The sequence below is a fragment of the Ornithorhynchus anatinus genome, chromosome X1 (assembly GCF_004115215.2).
Source record: "Ornithorhynchus anatinus isolate Pmale09 chromosome X1, mOrnAna1.pri.v4, whole genome shotgun sequence".
NCBI classification, from domain to species: Eukaryota; Metazoa; Chordata; class Mammalia; order Monotremata; family Ornithorhynchidae; genus Ornithorhynchus; species Ornithorhynchus anatinus.
The window spans coordinates 26,410,322-26,424,911 of NC_041749.1; the positions used below are offsets into that span (position 1 = coordinate 26,410,322).

Sequence of the window (14,590 nt, forward strand, 5' to 3'; positions counted from 1 at the left end):
CTCTCTTGATATTGCAAGTTGATAATGGCTTCCAGTTGATGTTCATGAACCTGCTAGACCAGTTAAAATTGCCTTTTACACAAGCTACACAGTATAGATGTTTGGACACAACCACAGCCTTTCAGATTGGCATGAAGTTTGATGCTCTTTGTTGATCTATTATTGTTAGGCTGGTACTAGCAATAATAAAAACAATTTGGAAGATCAAAACAATGAGATCTCTACAAATAAAATTTTAACCAACCTTCACCATCTGCCATATGCTTAAATTAAATATTCCAATCTCAATTTTTCCAAGGTAGACTTACATTTTAGTACTCAAATATTCCTCCACCTTCTAAATGTATCATGCTCCTGACTTTCCCATTTCCATCCTTCATTTATCCTGTTTCCCAACTTAGAGTTACCTCAGGTCTAAAATTTGACAGATCAGCAGTACCTTTCTATATTTAAAGAGCTCTTGAAATCCCTCCTCCTCTGATGAATTCCTAGCAACCCAAGATGTATAATCCCATCAGTCATTTCTAACATTTTTATACTTAATTTTATACTTTTCCTCAGCTCTTAAAATGTTTATTCAATTGAACATGCAATTATATTTTCATTGCACTCTGTATATTTTTTTTTGGTCTGTCCTCTGTTAAAATGTAAGCACCTTGTGGGACGGAAACATGTCACAAGTTTGTACTTCCCAAGTGCTTAGTACAGTACGTTGTTACCTAGTTAGTTGCTTAATAGATGTTAATCCTGGGGAAAATAGAATCTTTTAAAAAAAAAATGAAGAAGCAGTTCCCCCCTGCTACCAATAGCAGCCTGCTTGACCCAGAAATCTACATACTTGCGAAATGATGTCCACATAGACTCAGACTCTACCACTGAACTCCCGAATTCAAGAACAACTCTTAGGTTCTTCAGTGAAACAGTAGGGTAGGATACTAGTGTTAGGGCTGAAAAGGCTCGAATTGCTTGTCTAAAGTGTTATTGTTGGAATGAGGAATCCACAGAACGGTCACATGCATTCACAAAGCTGGCAGTTTTATATTGATGCCATTGCAGTCCTGCTTTATACAGAAACAGAGCTACAAAGAAAACTCTGTTGGAAATTATACAAAAATATCACCATTACATTTCTGTGGGAATAAAGGAATAGTACTTCGATTTGGCAACTTTTGTTTCATTCAAAGGCAAGGAACAGGGTGTACCTCTAAAACAAGGAGTCCTTTTTAAACACGTGCCTATTAAAACAGATATCATTTTAAAATTTAGGATTCTGCTACTGTCATCACCACCTCTGCTTCTGGCTGTCACTGGACCAAACTGGTGGTAAACTTGAAAACCAGCAGAAAAGAACACAATGAAGACATCCTTGGTCTCAGCAACAGCAGCAACCACTGTCTGCAGTGGACACCTCATTGGAAGCTCGTTGGGTCGTAATGCTCAGCTGAGTAGAGATGGAAAGAGGCTGACAGGTATTGCTTCCTCCAAATGGAAGAGGAGAAAGAAGCTAAACCACCCCCGCCCCTCCTCCCCCCCAGTATGGTGCATACAGCAGGTGTGGTTTCCATCATGCCAGCCCAGTCTAAAGGGGAAACCCCATTGAGAAGCACTGTGGTCTAATGGGAAGAGCTTTCGTCTGGGAGTGAGGAGACCTGGGTTCTAATCCCAGGCCCACCACATGCTTGTTATATGACTTTGGACAAGTCACTTAACTCTTCTGGGTTTGTTTCCTTACCTGTGAAATTGGGATTAACTCCCTGTTCTCTCTCCCTCTTAGACTCTGAGTCTCATGTGAAACAGGGACAGTCAGATCTGATTGTTTTGTATCCTTGTGCCTGTTCAGTCATGGGAACATAGTATTGGTTAAATGCTTACTATTATTATATGGCAACAGTAATAATAAAAATCCCATTGGTCCTATTTGTGGCATGAAGAACATCCCATAACTCTTTAGGAAAATCCTCCACAAAATGCATAAAGAAAACACAACACATAGCAGATTGATTTATTTTAACTTGGAAGGGGAATCAATTACCTATAACATTGTTTCCTCTTTTAACCCACCCCCTGAATAATTGTTTGATATATTCATGTATGATGAGAGGCAAGTGTAGTGGTGATGGACAGAAAATAGATATGACTAGTAGAACTCAAAAGAATATCTTGTATTGTTCAATTCATTTTCAGGGCCATTAAGCAAAGAACTACAGAGGGCTTGCTCTTTAATTTTTTAAAAGAGATTAAGCAGCAGTTCATTAGATTTCTAGTCTAAATTACTTTGTCTAGCCATGCCGGTTTTTTACTGTTTACTTATCAAATGGCCATTCTCAGATACATTGATTCATTGTTTAAACATCTTTCAAGGACATAGTACTTGAAAGCAATCATACTGTGATTTTTCTGTAATTTAGAAAGCTCTGCCTTTTGTTGCAAGAGCTTTATCTGAAACTATCACAGTACTGGTTGTCAATCTATATGTGTTTAGATAATGCTCAAAAATACTTTTATATTTACAAATGATATATTTGCTTACTGTGAAACATCAGCAACTCAGTTATACAGAGCTTGGAGGTAGGTTACATGTATGTCCTGCCGAATTTAAGCATGCTATATTCCAGTAACTTCAGTAAATGTTTCACGTTAAAGACTGAGATTTCAGGGCCCCAGAATACAAAACAAGTTACATAATTGAGATTAAAATTATCCATGGTCTATATGCATAGTAATGTCACTGTAGTCTCTCTTTAGAATTTCTTAATCATTCCTGTTAAAGTACTATAAAAAGCTTACTACGTATTATCCATCCCTCAGATTCTTTCCCTCATGTATGATCATTTGCACTTCACTGGAATGTGATGCTACATAAAATTCAACCCGATATCACAAGATTCATGTGGGGAATTTTTTCTGGAACAAAATGGACTATTTTTTGACAGTAGAGCCATACAATTGGTCTTAATGTTTATTAAGTATTTACTTAATGTAAAGTTCTGGGTAGAAAATATGAAGAATAAGAATTGGTCCTTGTACACAAGGAATTCACATTCTACTGGTGGGGGAAGATGGAGGATCTACTGAAAAGTCAATAAGAACCAGAGGAGTAGCAAGCCGAATTCAAATCCATGACTTTTTGGTGGGAAATAGTCCTCTGGCTCAGCTGTACAAACTGCCATAATCTAACTAACACATTACCCGCTGAGCCGATAGGCTTCCACCTGTCACCTCAATTTCCCACTTCACTTCAGGAAGTAGTATTCCTCCATGATGAGGTGGGCAGAGATGTGGTGGTTAAATTGTAAAATCCTGTGAGGTGGTATTGTGTCCAACAGTTCTATGATACTGTGCTCTTTGTAGCACTTAGTAAGTGCTCTGCATGCAGGAAATGCTTAATAAATATCATTCATTGATTGATTGACCAGCCAGATTTGGAATTCCCTCTGAATTGCATCAGTACAATTTTAAATTACAATTAATAACGTATTTCCCATGATGCTTCTCCAAATAGGTACAAGCTGGCATATGGAATACTAAAACATTTTCCCCCAATCCTTATAAGTCTACACTGAGCCTTTCAAATCTCATAATAGAAGACACTGACCCAATAATTTATCAACTGGTTCCATGTGATCTGAAAAGATGAATAGTCGCTAACGATTTTAAGGGAGCAGTCTGTGCTCTGGGAGAATCTGATTCAATAAGAACAGTTTTTTCTGCCTTCCTATGGTCTGAAAATTTGGTTTATTATGATGGAGGCTTTCCGACTTAAGAACCTCTAAGGATTTTATTGAAAAAAGGTGAAAACATTGGGGACTGGCAAAGTTGCCTGAGGAAAAGTGAGACCCCCCTCCAAAAAAAAAATCCTTTGATTATGTTTCGTTAATAGTCTGTCAGTGTCTTAGGTTTATTGCTTTCCAAAAGATATATACTGAACTTTCCATATGAAAAGCCTCATAAACTTTTGCCGAATTGTACATTCCAAGCACTTAGCACAGTGCTCTGCACATAGTAAGCACTCAATAAATACTATTGAATGAGTAAACTTGATTCCTATCCTTTCTTCATTGAGTAAGATTGGTTTAGATAAGGTTAATAAACTCACAAACCTCTATTCAGCAAGCTGGAACAATTCTCTTAATGAAAATCCCCAAAACAAATGCCAGAGGTGGTACTTCTGGCATGGGCAGCTACAAATATGACATAACTAGAGGGAGGAGTTAAGAGAAGGTGCAAACTCCATTTGGCAACAGGCAGGACTGAGCCTCGTGACCCTTTCTCACACAAAGGCAGGCAATCCCTGAAGCACCTGCCCAAGGTATAAATGCTCCCTACAACCATATCACCTTGCAGCTACCTATGAATTCCTTCCAAGTTGCTGATTTGATGATTAGAACTTGAGTTCTGTTTGGCTTTTCAGTTTTATCTGACAGACATTTACTTACCCCATCTACAAAGCCTTATTGAAAACACATCTCCAAGAGGCTTTCCTGACTAAGCCCTGTTTCCTTTTCTTCTACTCACTTCTGTAACACACTGCCTTCCTCCCTTTATTCATCACCCCCATCGGCCCTAACCCCACAGTATTTATCTAAATATCTGTAATTTATTTATTTTAGTCTGTCTCCACCTCTAGACTATAAGCTTGCTGTGAGCGGGGGTTGTGTCTGTTTATTGTTATAGCATACTCTCCAAAGCGCTTAGTACAGTGTTCTGCACACAGTAAGTGCTCAATGAATATGATTGATTTCTATTTATGATAAAATATTCAAATGCTTATTCAGCTGCTTCTCATCTCGGTGCTTTATCTATATCTAATTGATATAGCCAAATGCTAGCCCAAAATGATGAAAATACTTTTCTCATATGGTGAGATTACAAATATGAATGATTGTTACCTACTAAAGTTTTGAAGTGTAGGAATCAAAATTAAAATAACACCAGTTTTTGTTTCCTGGAGTATCTATTACCACTTGAAGCAAAAGTGATAAAAAGTAAATATATTAAGGCAGATTGTACATGCACAGACATATTCTAGAAGGTAGTTGCCTGTCTCCATAACCTTAGTCACAGTATGGTTAGGAAGAAGTATCTGAATTCCTTCACAATACGTGGTTCTTTGCATTACATCTTCATGAATTCTCAGGCTCAGCTTGACAGATCTAGGGAAGGAAAGTCATCTCTAAGGCTCAGGGCCTAATTCTGTGGACCTCATAATGTTGATGCCTAATTAATCCTGATAGTGATGATATCATAGAATGCCATACACCCCACAGTGTTTGTAAATTTTGATGATGTTGGTAGTATTGATTTAAGGCTCAACTAAGCGAATGGACTAACTAGGAGTAGCATTCTGTAGTAGAGATAAATCCTTCAGACACACTCCCAGATTCCTGCTTTCTGTCCTGGCTAACGTCTCCATAAGAAATTTATCTGTGTGTTCTTGGATGGTTGAGTGGGATGTTTGATTTTTTAATTCTTCTTCACCAGCATGTCAGATGAGCCTTCAGAGCAGCTACTGGTTAGGAAATTCAGGGAAGGGGTGACAGAGACTTTGCTTTCCAGGTCTTCTTCTGTACATACAAAGATTCCATTGACCAATGATAGGCGTTAACATGCTGTAAAGCTCTTCAGTCAATCGATTGCTATTATCCTGAGAGATGAATCAATACATCAGTCGGTCAGTGATATATATTGAGCATTAACTGTGTGCAGAGCACTGTACTAGAAACCAGGTAGATAACAATACAATAGAGTTGTTAGACACACCCTCTTCCCTTAAAATGGAGCTTACAGTCTAGTGGAGTGAGACATTAAAATCAACTATAGCTAGAAGAAATGGCTGACTATAAGAATAAGGTGGCTGACTATAAGAATAAGGTAGCTGACTATAAGAATAAGGTTAGAAGTGCTGCGGGCATGGGAGAAGGTGGGATGAAGTTCAAGTCCTAAGTACAAAAGTTTCTGGTGTCCTATCAGTTCTGATGTTAAGGGGGAGTTGCAGGAGTGGGAGGAGGCTCTGGGGAGGTGCAGGGAACAGAACACCTCAGCTACTGTGGGGACGGTGGCTACTCCCAAGGTAGTGGATAGTGATGCTGTCCTTGCTGAATCTACTGTTCCAGATTGGGGAGAGCGTGTCCAGCAGTGGAGAGATGAGGAGGGTTTAAAAGAGGAAAATGTCACCCAGCCATATATCTCAGTCCCTCCTTGGCCTGCATGAGCCTGTTCTGGGGAAGGTGAATAGTTGAAGACTCTGGGAAAACCATTAGTGCTGCAGTCAATTCCTCATGCCCCTTCTATTAATATATCTTGGGTTTTTCAATTTTTGTCTTTCGGCAAATGTGTCTTCCCACAGAATGTTAAAATGGATACTGTTTTCCCAATCTCTCTCAATTTATGTTTCCCAAAGGCTATCTTTTAGGTGCAATAGAAACTAGTTAATGACTTATTGTCCTTTCTCATTTGAAGACTATTACCACTGAATTGTAACCTTCCCTTTAGAATGTTGAATCAGCTGCTACATAATTACTGTTGGTTAAAATCTGAAGGCCAAAGGCATATAGAAAAATCCATGGAATCTTTGGTTGCCCTGAGGCTTTGGCAAATCAACAATGTCTTCTATTAGATCACCCTAATAACTAGAACGAGAGTATAACACTTGCTTGGGATTCTTAAATAGTTTCATAGTATCACTGAGGGTTTTACAATCCATCTAATCATATTATAATTTCAAAACACAACATGTTTCTGAATTTTCTTGCCTGAAGGCTTGATTGTGATTATTATGGTAAGGGAAAAGACCAAAAGAAATTACAACAAAGAATGGCAGGTGGTGAAAGATGATGATTGTGTTGCATATAGAAAACTCCATCCGATTTGCCAGAAAAAATTTGCCTATTCCTTCAGTGACAGAGTATTCCTTAGTGACCCAACAACAAATCATCACAAATAGAATGTAGTTTGAATCATGAAGAGATTGGGGCAGATAAGAGTAAATATAAAACAGGCAGAGTGAAAGCAAGTAGCAGAGGGGTACATGAAAGAGGAGGGAAGGGAGGAAGAAGAGACAATCTAGGGAAAGTGATGGTGGTGGAAAATTTACTAGAGTTCATTCAGTCGTATTTGTTGAGCGCTTACTGTGTGCAGAGCACTGTACTAAGCACTTGGAATGTACAGTTTGGCAACAGATAGAAACAATCCCTGCCCAACACCGAGAGTGATCCTGAGGAAATGGGAGGGGGCAGAGAGGGAAGCTGTGTCTCAGCCTACACACAGTAAACACTTAAATACAATTGATAATTGGGCTCACCAATACATTTAGACCTACAGTTAATTTGAGCAAATACTCGTAAATCAAGCTTTCAATTTTTTATTTTTCATTAATATAAGTGCGCTGAACCCAGTAAACACTCAATAAATGCAATTGAATTAAATAAATGAGATTGAATATAAATGGTGAATGTTTTGTGACATTTTTACCATTTTAAAATTTTCATAATAGGGCAGTGTGAGGGGAGAAGTATTAGCATTACTCGTTTTTCAGTGCCCATACAGAGACTACTAGGACACATATAGTAAAATGATTCTGTTCCATTTCCATTCAAGATGATAATGATGATGGAACTAAAGCAGCTGTTTCCTTCTGTTAATGGGGTGGGAGGGATTCAGGTGAAATGTCCAGGTTGCTTCAGAACTTTCATCAGAGTAAATAGGCAAACCAGTGTACTTTAGGGAAAATCATCTCCTAGAACACATACTTCACCCATATCTGGTGACAAATGTAAACACAGAGTTGCCTAACACTAAAGCCTCTACCTTGGGCCTGCCCATCTGCAGTGGCAGAAGGGGCTGACTTCCCAGTTGAAAGGAGGGTCTATCATCTCGGTATCAGCTGTTGCCACTCTGCAAAAGGCAGTTCCAGAGCTGATATAAAGTTATGCATAATTTGTCCAGCTCTCCAAAATGCTTGATAACTTTAAAGGGTAAGGGTTTGCTGCCCTAACTTATCCTGGTAACAGAACAGCTCCTTATCATATTTGTGGCAGTGGTGGTGAGAAGAGTGTTCATTCCCAGAAAAGGCCTTCATCAAGGGTGATGTAGTGAAATTTTCATAAACAAATGTGGTTAGTTTCCACAAGCAGAGTGAACCCCAATGGAGTTCCTCTCCCCCTACCTACCACTTCCTTCCCAGGTCCTGGGGTCTTTGAGGAATGTCTAGGAGGATTAGGGAGAGACAGATAGACAAGTAGGTTGAGAGACAAGGTTGCGAAATTAGAGGGACCATTTAGTTCTATACAGGAAAGTCCAATTTTTCAGCATTTTAATTTCAATTTAAATATGACATTTATTAGGTGCTTCCTAAGTGCTGGTAGGCATTAGGTTACCAAATACGACACTCTCTGTCCCACACAGAGAACACAATTATCATCACGTTTTGAAGATGAAGATGCTGGAGTTAGAGAGGTTAAATGACATGTCCAACATCACACAGCAGGTAAGTGGTGGAGCTAGGACTAAAACCAGATATCCTGAATCTTATTTTCATGATCTTTCCACTGGACCACAATTCCAGCCAGCTTCGTATGGCTCCTGCCACCGAGACTCACAGCTCAGAAGACACATCTGGGTTTGGTGAGTCTTTGAAAATGCAATAACTCTAGAGGACGGGCAGTTATCCAGCCAGAGAAATGCTCTAATTTCAAGTGGACTTCTGCAAAGTGTTCCTCATGCCATCAAGTTTTGCTCTGTGCCCAGCATAATGCATCTTACATCATCACATGTGACTTGGGTATATGTTTCCACAAACACTATCACTAGCCACCCGAATGAAAGTATTTAAACAAGAGCTGCTGGTGGCCATTCAGGCAGGTGTACTGATATTGGAGTAGGCTCTGTAGGTGGGATTGTATTTTTTTGTTTTGTTTTGAAACAGTCGTTCCACCTTGAGTGATTCCTGCCAAACATTGGATTGGCACCAAACATTAGACTTGAAATATGCAATAGCAAATCACTTTCCACCAGGAAAATCTATTTTCTCCATCTCACCCAAGCACTGAGTAGCTCCTGTGGGGAGAGCACTGCACTAAGTATCATGCTCATCCCTCCCAGGAAATGAGCAAATCTATCTCCTATTTCTATTTAGTGTATATTGGTGATGTGGAGTCTAAAACACAAGGAGTATGTCAGATTCAGTCAATAAGTGGTATTTATTGGGCACTTACTGAAGAGTATATAAGCACTACATTTCTAGTATCTCACTGAGTATTACATATATTGAAACTTGAGTTAGAAGAGGAGTATATAGTTGCCCCCTGGTTTCAAATAAGATACAAATTACAGTGGAAATGTTATTAACTGTGTGTATTTGATAAAAGCCATTGCGTTACCAAAGGATCCCATCCATATTGCATGTGAAGATAACCTATTAATGTACTGTTGCATTTATCTGTCATATTTATTGAGACTTATTATGTGCACAGCACTGTACTAAGCTCTTGGAAGAGTAAAATATAACAGACACATCCCCTGTCTTTGCCCATTATTGCCTGGCACTGCTTTGATTCCATCTCATCTTCCCAAAGCTTTTGCTGTGAGGCGATTGCACCGTTTCTAATTGCTGTACTCCTTGCTGATCTTCCACCTACTGCTGTCACACAACTGTCCGTGGCTACACTACATTGCATGAAGTTTTGCTTCATTTGTTTTTAAAGGGTCTCTTCTGCCTATGCTATTTAACTTACCCTACCCTGGCTCATTGTAGAGCAGCTGTTTGACTGTCCTGTTTAACACCCACCCTTACCATTTCCTGCTGTGTAAAGACACAGTGCGGCCACGATGGCTGAGATGCTGATGGACTCCCTGCACTGCAGGATATGATTGCCTTGAATCCGCTTTGGCAGATAAAATTAAATATGGTCCGTAGATGTTGCTGATGGAACTCTTCTGGATATTAAAAAGTGTGGGATCTGTGAAAGGTACAGAATCTATAGCCATAAAGGAAGTTGGACTTTACATTTCTATGAATATTGATACTGTGTTGGCATCATATTATGTCAGTCTCCAAGAGGACCTAGTACCCTGGGTTATCTTGGTTTTGTTTTCTACTTTGTCTCATTGGTGATGTCTGAGCAACAGAATTCAGTAATAGGAATCAGTGATCCAGTAATTCAGTAATCCAGTGGATAGGATTTTGGGGAAATAGTTCCTAATTATTTCTATGCTTTTTAAGATCATCAGCATATAAGAACTCCTGTTTAAATGACTCTCTGATATAGTGCTTGGTACCATGCTTTGCACACAGTAGGAACCTAATAAATACGATTGAATGAATGAATGTTCTCAGCTTGCTAATTTGAAATCTAGAAAGAGGCTCAGAATTGTATTTGAACACCAGCATTTTCAAATACAGGTGCACAGACTAAGCTGAAAAGAGCTAGATAAGGGCACAGCCCTTAAAATCCAGGGGTGATGGGGATATGATTGGACAAATCTTTCCAGTTCTGATGCATCCAGGCTTGTCATTAAGAAATTTATACACATTTTGGGACAGCCAAACTTCTTAAATAGTTGCCAGACCCCAGCTCTACTTAGAGGGTTTAATTAATAATAATAATAATAATGATAATATTGGTATTTGTTAAGTGCTTACTATGTGCAGAGCACTGTTCTAAGCGCTGGGGTAGATACAGGGTAATCAGGTTGTCCCACATGAGGCTCACAGGATTAAGACTTAATCCCCATTTTACAGATGAGGTCACTGAGGCACAGAGAAGTTAAGTGACTTGCCCACTGTCACATAGCTGACAAGTGGCAGAGCTGGGATTCAAACCCATGACCTTGGACTCCCAAGCCCGTGCTCTTTCCACTGAACCACGCTGCTCACATAATAATAAGAATTGTGGTATTTGTTAAGCACTTAGTTTATGCCAGGCACTGTATTAAGTGCTGGGGCGGATACAGGCAAATCAGAATGGACACGGTCCTGTGTTTTAAATTATACTTTCCCAAGCGTATAGTACCATGCTCTTTACACAGTAAGTGCTTAATAAATACAATTGAAGGACTGAATTTGATGTTGAGTATATCCTTTAAGGGATGCAAATAGAACTGGCCACAGAATCGAATGAAAGTGATTCTGAGGCTCAAATTCAAGGATTTGCTTCTGCTGCCCTTTAATGATGGAAGTAGTAGTCATATTGTTAGTGGCGTTGAATGTCACTGAGTACAAAACACTTTCATTAGCATTTTGAAAGTACAATAAAATCAGAACACCTCTTCCCTGTCTACAGGGCTGAATGATTTTTTTCTATGATGATGGTATATCGAACAAGGTGCTGGGATAGATACAACATAATCAGTTGCCATGTAGGGCTCACAGTCTTAAGTTGGAGGGAGAACAGGTACTGAATTTGCGTTTTGCAGAGGGAATCGAGGCACAAAGATCACAAAGCAGGTATTTTCCTGCACTTTCTAATTCCCACCTGTGTATTTTTTTTCCTAGTATTTAGTATGGTGATCTGGCAATAAGTACTTTGTAGTACTACTGAGGCCTTTCTTAGAACTTCCAAAACAAATAATAGCTGGTTATATGCAACTCTTCAGGAAATCTTACCTCTTGTTCAAAGAATATTGTCTCATATCTTGGAGGACATCTGTAGAGGTTGGACAGTACTACAGACTTTGGGAAAGTATCAGAAATTGGTGGTGTCAATGCAGGCTGTCTTGATTTAGTTTTTCTTTTTCACCTTGTCTGTTACTATGCCATTAGAAAATATGCTGTCAAGGTAAGAAAAAGATAGAATTCAGTTCTCTGTTGCCATTGGAGTTCTCTGGTTGCATGCACATATTTTGGAGATGTTGGTTGTTTTAATTTATGAGTAGACAAGACAAGAACGTTGCTTTTTTTTTTGCATCCTGTGAACTTAGTTTTATTGGGGATTAACAGTTATATGACTTTGATCTTTTAATCCCCACACTTTGAGCTTGAAATACTGGCTATAGGAATATCTAAAATCAGCTTCTAAAATTCTATAATTGTAAAGGTAAGCTCATTGTGGGCAGGGAGAACCATTGTTCTACCAAGTATTATGTTGTACTCTTCCTAATATTTAGTACAGTGCTTGGCACACAAGAGCTCAATTAATCAATAGTATGTATTGTGCAGAGGGCAGTTCTAAGCCCTTAGGATAGTACAATAGAATGAGACATGCTCCTTAACTTCAAGGACCTTCCAACAAGCAGATTCTTCCCCCCTAGCCCTCCATCCTGAATTGGCTGTTTTAATGTCTAAAAATATAACTTAATATCTGTTTCTTCTCATACTTACCACGATGTTAGCCCAAATTTTATTAGTTGTAAAAGAACCATATATCATAATTAAAGACACAACCAATTTAGAATACTGTGGTAGCCTACCAATTCTTGAAGGAGTTATCAGGCACTTGTTGAAAATCAGTGTAAATTCAGAGAATTTATGTGGAACCAAGAGGGGGAATAAAAACAAAATCAAAGTGTATTTTGAGACTTCCTCAGCATTCTAATGTACTCTAGTTATCCTGAGGGAAAGTATTTTTTCCTAAAAATCAATTTACAGGCATTGCCTTGGCTAGGTTTTTGAACTTTTTGACTAATTGAAATGCATCTTGACACACATCAGTATTTTCTTTCTACCTCAACTGCACAATAAACCAAGGCTCAAACTCTGTATACTTTTCAGTCCCATAATCAATTTTATACATTCTATCACTGAAGTTTTTTTCCAAAGATGGCCCGTCTTTTCACCAGAATTAAGACAGATACATTGTTAATACTGAATTTTCTTTACTTAGAGGGAAATCAATAATTCATTGTTATTTATTGAGCTCTTACTGTGTGCAGAGCACTGTGCTAAGTGCTCTACAATACACAACAGAATTGGAGGTACATTCTGTACCCACAACAAGCTTACAGTCTAAAGAAAGATATTTGTTCTATTTTCTCCTTTTTCTTCTTTTACTTTTTGCTGCCCTCTACACACAAACACATCAATTGGTCTCCAATTTATTCTACTGCTTGCCATTTGGCTCTGTGGTTGGCCAAATTACCTTACTGAGGGATTTTGTGGAAAAGCCTTTTGACATTCTATATAACCTACCCTCTTGGAGCCTCTTCATCCAAAGGGATAACTTTTCTCAAAATTTTGAAAGGTTAAGGAGGCACAATTTATCTTTCCAGAGCTAGACTGGTTTGACCTTTTTTATAAATTACTCATCAAGGTGCATTATGATTCTAGCCTCTAATCGTTTTCTCCACAATTTCCTGTAATGATCAGAAGACCTGGTGATCTCTAATTTCTAGGAACAAACTAGCCACTTTTTTCATTGTGATTAAACTGTACTGGATTTCCAGTCTAGCAGTTGTTTACATTAATAAATTATGTATTAATTTGCAATATTCAATCTATTAATAATATTTTGGGGTACTTACCCTGTTCAGAACACTCTCCTAAGGTCTTGGGAGAGTACACTTGTTAGAAGATACCTCTGTCCCTGAGGACATTACAATAGGAGAAAGAACAGAATGGAAAGTGGCTATGTGGATATGTAAATGTTTAAATTACATTGTACAGATGATTAAAAAAGTACTTCTGTTTTGAAAGGGAAGAAAATCCGCACCTATAGATTTGTATCATTTAATTTTGAGTGTTTGCTTATGTGCCATTTAAAAGAGAGGTATTTCATTCATTTATTCATTCATTCAATCCTATTGATTGAGTGCTTACTGTACGCAGAACACTGTACTAAGTGCTTAGAAAGTACACTTCAGCAACCAAGAGAGAAAATCTGTGCACACAAGGGGCTCAAAGTCTAGAAGGGGGGAGACAGACATCAAAAATAGTAAACAGGCATCAGTGGCATCAATAATACTAAATGGAATTAGAGAGATATATGTACATCAGGACAAGTCAAACAGGCACTAATATAAATAAATAGAATTATAGATATGTACATGTATGCGCAAGTGCTGTGGGGCGGGGAGGGGGCTAGAGCAAAGGGAGCAAGTCGGGGCAAGGTGGGACTGGGGAGGGAGAGCTGAGGAAAAGGCAGCCTTAGTCTGGAAAAGTTTTTATCCCTTATGGCTGTACTCTCTCAAGGACATAATTCAGTTGAGAAGTAGCAGGGCATAATGGAAAGAGTCTGGGCCTGGGAGTCAGAAGGTCATGGGGTCTAATCCTGGCTCTGCCACCTGTCTGCTGAATGACCTTACTCAAGTCACTTCACTTATCTGTGCCTCAGCTACCTCATCTGTAAAACGGGAGCTGAATCTGCGAGCCCCATGTAGGACAGGGTCTGTGTCCAACCCGATTTGCTTGTATGTACCCCAGTGCTTGACACATAGTAAGCTCATAACAAATACCACCATTATTATTATTTCAGTGCTCTATGCACAGAAAGCGCTCAATAAATGATTGACTGACTGAAGGTTAAGTAGCAATACCTGCATGAGAGAAACTGATGAGTAGGTTGAAGTCTGTATTCTACAACCTGATATTCCACCACTTATATGCCTTATTTGAAGAAGATATAGATGTTAGTCATGTTATTTATTGAGTGACGTAGTG

The 14,590-nt window shown here is 38.8% G+C and overlaps 1 long non-coding RNA gene across 1 annotated transcript; it reads right to left on the minus strand.

Annotated features, from left to right (window-relative positions):
- Positions 1-4,723: 4,723 nt before the first annotated feature.
- On the minus strand, positions 4,724-13,519 carry LOC114806539. Its single transcript, XR_003754579.2, has 3 exons — positions 13,456-13,519; positions 11,603-11,766; positions 4,724-5,644 (listed from the first exon to the last, which is right to left on the minus strand). It is a non-coding gene; the product is annotated as an uncharacterized LOC114806539 (long non-coding RNA).
- Between the last annotated feature and the right edge of the window lie 1,071 nt (positions 13,520-14,590).